Source organism: Myotis brandtii, unplaced genomic scaffold, assembly GCF_000412655.1.
Source record: "Myotis brandtii unplaced genomic scaffold, ASM41265v1 scaffold79, whole genome shotgun sequence".
Taxonomy (NCBI): Eukaryota; Metazoa; Chordata; class Mammalia; order Chiroptera; family Vespertilionidae; genus Myotis; species Myotis brandtii.
Window position 1 is genome coordinate 6,808,958 of NW_005371173.1, and position 5,946 is coordinate 6,814,903.

A 5,946-nucleotide genomic window follows, 5' to 3' on the forward strand; every position below is an offset into this window, starting at 1 on the left:
TTCAATAAATGTTAGTTCAACATCTTCTAAATATGAGCCACTGCTCTGTTTGCTGGGATGCAGAGATGAGCAAGCAGATGAAGGTACCTGTTCTCATGAGGCTTATATCTTAGGAAGTAGAAACTGATAAAATTAAAACAGTAGTAAAAATATATCTGATTGTGTGTGTGTGTGTGTGTGTGTGTGTGTGTGTGTGTGTGTAAAGATAGTATCAAACGTGATAAGTATTTGCAGAGAAAGCAATTAGGATGATGCAATAAGTGACGGAGTCACTTTTTTTTCAGATTGGGTAATCAGGAAGAAAATATGAACAGAATGAGATAGAGGGCTGGGCCTCAGGTGTGGGGCATTCCAACATTTAGAACTCAAGCAGAAGAGAGAGCCAACGTAGGAGATGGGGAAGAAGAAGTCATTGAAATAAGAAGGAAAACCGAAGAACAGAAGAATACAGTGTCATGGAAGGTAAGATGCAATCATATTTCAATTGGGATAATGAAGGTAGAGAAATAGCCACTGGATTTCAAAACATAAACTAAGGGGTTCTATGCGTAGTATAGGTTTTCTTTCCAAGTACTGCTTAAGATACTCTGATTACATCTATTATGAGCAGCCAGCATTTATTGGTCACATTAAATGCTAAATACTTTTATCACAAAAACTTTTACATACATTAACTAATTTAACATTCATAAAAATGCATGGCTTTGAACTAATAGCATTGTCATTTTTCAGATCAATAAGTTGAGGCCCAATGTCCACAGTTAGGATATAGGGCAGAGCAGCACACCAGCCTGACAGTCCCTTTCCAGAGCTAGTGCTCTTGCCCTCCTTATAATACCCATGTTCACATCAATGAATCTAGATCTAAATTATAATTTTAACATTTGCATTATAATTTATTTTTCAACCACTTATTGTTGAATATGTGGAAAGTTTTCAAATGTCTGCTATTCCAAACCATGAATGGCCTCAAACACATACTTGAGCACACTTATCAAGTCCTTAAAGTAGAATCCTGATTTCAAAGATTGTGCTCATTAGACAAATTAAAAACCTATCAGATTTCCCTTCATTTCGATCTCGTACATTTATATTACTATCCAATTTTCCACATGTTTACCAACATGGGAATTTATTAAAAAATAAGATCCCTTGTGATTCAATTTGAATTTGTTATTACTGAGGCTAAACATCTCTTTCTGTATTGGTATGACATTTCAAGTTCTTACTTTGTGAATGACTTGTTCCTATCCTTTGCCCTTGTTTAGTACTGTAGTGTTTATTTCTTGCTAATTTACAAGTTTTTCTTTGTTTTTACTAATATGGAAGAAATGTGGAAATGCTTAGTGCTCATATGGTTGCAAATAATTTTCTAATTTTTCACATAAATGGTAACTTTAATCTCTTCCCATTTAAATATTTTGTCTTTGCATCTATTCAGCTGTCTTTGTTATCACTTGTTTCCAGCTTTGATGTTTTCTTGATGTTTTCTTTAGATGGGTCATCTCCACCCCAAGATCATATTAGAGTTTTCTATAGTAAAATGATGTTTTTTTATATGCATATCTCCAAGGGAAGTCTGCAGCTGCATTGCCAAATGTGGTAGCCACTATCCACATGGAGATTTTACAATTGAAATTAATTAAAATAAAATAGAGCTAAAAATTTAGTCCCTCAATTGTACCAACCACAGTTCAAGTGCTCAATAGTCATGTGTAGCTATGGCTATCATTTCCAAGTAGCTGTAGACCACTTCCCCATCATCAGAATTTCATTAGACAATGCTTCTCAAATGTTTATATGGACACCAACCTCCTAAGAACCTGTTAAAATTCAGCTCCTGACTCAGAAGGTCTGGGGAGAGACTTAAGCTTCATGTACATAACAAGCCCCAGATGATGGCCACACTACAGATTCTTAGATCACACTTAGAATAGCAAGTATCTAGATTTATTTTTATGCAATGAATTATAAAAATTCATTACATGTGTATGTATACATTTCTCTGTTTATTTAACTCTATTACTTATTAATATGCACTGGCATATTTATCATGTGCTAAATACCCATATATGCTTTTTCTGGACTTTCTGACCTCCACTATTGATTCACAGTCAACTCTGTTGGGAACTGCAATGAAATCAATGTAGTTGTTCAGAATGTTTTAATATTTAGTCAAGAAAATATTTATTAATAGCCTTTCATGTTTCAGCTTAAACAATATCATATTAAATTATACTCACTTTGAAATCAATTTAGTAAGACATATTTATTTACAAAATTTATTCTTTCTATTCAAGAAGAAGGAATTTCTCTATATCTCATATCTTCTTGTATGTCTCTTTTATGGACTGAATGTGTGTTCCCCACCCCCCAGATTTGTATGTTGAAACTCTAACCTCCAATGTGATGGTATTTGGAAGTGGGGCCTTAGCAGGTAATTAGATGAAGTAAGAAATGTGGAGCCTCCATGATGACATTAGGGTCCTTATAAGAAGAGCAAGAAAGTGGATGTCTTCCAAGCCAGAGAAGGCCTCAGCTACCAGCACTTTATCAGCACCTTGAGCTTGGACTTCCCAGCTGTGGGGACTGAGAAATAAATGTCTATAGTTTAAGCCACCCAGACTGTGGTATTTTGTTCCATAAGACTGAGTTGACTTAAGATGGTTTCTTAGAGAAAAAAAAAGTTTCCTCTAAATATAATCCTTATGTTTTTATATTCAATTGGCCTTCCTGTGGTACTGTCTCACTATTTCTAGTCAATCTCACAGTGTGTGTTATGGATTTTTCAGGTAGAAAAATATGGAGTCACTTTGGAAAGAAATCAATGTAGTTGTTCAGAATGTTTTAATATTTAGTCAAGAAAATATTTATTAATAACTTTTCATGTTTCAGCCTAAACAATATCAAATTATACTCACTTTGAAACCAATTTAGTAAGAAATATTTATTTACAAAATTGATTCTTTCTATTCAAGAAGAAGGAATTCCTCTATTTCCCATATCTTCTTGTATGTCTCTTTTATGGACTGAATGTGTGTTCCCCCACCCCCCAGATTTGTATGTTGAAACTCTAACCTCCAATTTGATGGTATTTGGAAGTGGAGCCTTAGCAGGTAATTAGATGAAGTAAGAAATGTGGAGCCTCCATGATGACATTAGGGTCCTTATAAGAAGAGCAAGAAAGTGGATGTCTTCCAAGCCAGAGAAGGCCTCAGCTACCAGCACTTTATCAGCACCTTGAGCTTGGACTTCCCAGCTGTGGGGACTGTGAGAAATAAATGTCTATAGTTTAAGCCACCCAGACTGTGGTATTTTTTCCCATAAGACTGAGTTGACTTAAGATGGTCTCTTAGAGAAAAATAAATGTTTCCTCTAAATATAATCCTTATGTTTTTATATTCAATTGGCCTTCCTATGGTACTGTCTCATTATTTCTAGTCAATCTCACAGTGTGTGTTATGGATTTTTCAGGTAGAAAAATATGGAGTCACTTTGGAAAGATTTTCCTTCTTCAACTATTTGAATTTTAATGTGGCCATGTGTGTTTTTAAATTTTGTTTTAGAATTTTACTTTTAAAAAGAGAATTTCTTGCTCAGTATATGGGTACTTTGGAATCTTCTCCCTGCATTCAGACCTGGAGTCAGCCATTCATTCAGCAGATCCCTGCCACTGGCCAGGCGCGTTCCACACGTGGGGCCTGGGAATGGAAGGGAAGGGTCCCGCTCTCCCACGAATCTCAGACTAGCACACTTGGGGAATGTGGTTGGCATATTTGGCAGAGTATTTCATAACACAGAGAAAAGACATCAAGTTGGGTGGTGGTAAATCTGGACTGTGGTAAAAAGAAGATGACCAGGGTAAGATAACCCTTATTTTTGAAACTTGAGTATAATTTGTCCATTCAAGGAAGGGATGGTTGGTTCGAGTGAGAGTGCCTGATTTGCTAGATCATGCAGATCCTTTTTAAACAATTTTTAAAATTGTTTTTGAGAATAGCAATAAGGACATTTATTATAAGTGTAACCTCTTCTGAAATCTTTACTGGAAAATATCAGCTGATAAAACCAAGGAAGGATACCTGGGTTAATTCACATGTTTCTTGTCATGGGACTATTTTATTTATTACCAGTTTGCTCCCTTGACAGTATAAATGTAGTTTCTGTGCACATTACTCGACAATAAATCTCTCTCTCTCCCCCCCCCTCCCCAGTTACTCAGTGTTCTGGATCCAGGAGCACCATGTCGTTATCTGCTGCTCCATGATCCCTAAATCACACATGCAACTTCTGCTGACATCTGTATTGTTGTGTGGGCAAAATCATGAGGAACATATGTTCTCATTCTACCAAGACTTTCATTTCATGCTGCTATCAGAATGCTTAGAAATCCTGATTAGATGAAAAGGAGATTAGCTTTCTCCCTAGTGGAATAATCTACACTAATAAAAGAGAAACATGGTAATTCTAGTAGAATAATTTTATTATAACAGAGGTGTCATCTCCTTGAGCTAAATGTGGGAAGAATAATAGAAAGATTACAGATCATGGGAAAAAAAACTAAAAAGACATTATTTTAAATTATGACATGACTTTGAGAGCACATCTTGATATATTTAAATAAAACCCTGAAAATTTAGGTAACTAGATTGATCAATTTTAATTCTCACTTTTCTCATTTGCATCACTTTTATACAAAAAGCACTCCCCACCATCTGGCTGATTTATAGACTAAAAAGCACTTTCTGGGCTCTGACTCCCCTTGTCTGTCTGAGGTCATGGAAGTGACATATTTAACCCCAATAGCATCAGCTCTGTGAGTCAGTATAACAGAAAGAGTCAAACTCTACCCTTACTTAAGAAGTTCAAAAGAAATAAGTCACGAAGCATTTCAATGACTGGTTTTTTATTTACACAAAAATATCTATGTTTATATTTTATGAAGATAATAAATCAATCAATGCATAACTATAGTTTGTGCTTTGTTGGCCTCTCTATGCCTTTATACTTAATATAAGAAATTTCAACTTATTTTTGTCCAATGTATTTTTCTCTGGATATTATTGAAATAAGTAGAAATGAATTTTACATTTGGTTCTATGATTATTTAAAAATATAGAGCCTTTCCTGTTTCATTCAGTAAAACCAAGGAAATATTTCTGGGGACCTTCTCAACGCCAACCCTCAAATGTGTCATAAATGCTTGCACACTAATGTGTTTCCAGGGAAAAAATTGCCTGATCAATAGATATCATGGCCTGGAATGGGAAGAGAGTGGGATTGAGAAGATGGGGTCAGAAAAATTTGATGGTTCCCAATCCTTATTTTGCAAAAAAAGAAGAGAAGAAAGGAAGGAGAAAATAAACACTCTAATCATGAATTTTCCTAGAACTGAAAATATTAAATGTAAAGGACCACATATTTATTATAAATATGCTCTTCAGACTCTTTTCGGATAAAAATCCCTACTTTTGGATTTTTTATAGTTAAAAAAAGACAATTTCATTTTATAATTAGCAATCATGTATTAGTCTCTCCTCACTTTAGTATTTATAATTTTCCTGGTGAGTGAAATCAAGGTGACTGAGAACCACTGTGTTGGCTAAAGATGATGAGTGCACAGTCAGTCCAATGACCTTGGCTTCTAATTCCAATGAGCCGGTGAGTGTGAGTCCTGGAGCAAGTCTGTATACTTATCTTGCTATCAATTTTCTTATATGTAGAAATAGGCTTTACATTAGTTTCTATGCAAGTGCTCTATAGTTCAAAAATATAGCCCTCCGAGCCTGATAGGATTATCAGCCATGATACAGTATTTTTACTTCCTAAACTGTCATGTAATTTCCTCATAAAGAATCTTCCCTAAAGAACATTATAAACTGATGAACAAAAATAGGTACGGAGGCAAAGAAGCATCGAACAGACTGTCAAACTACAGTGGGAAGG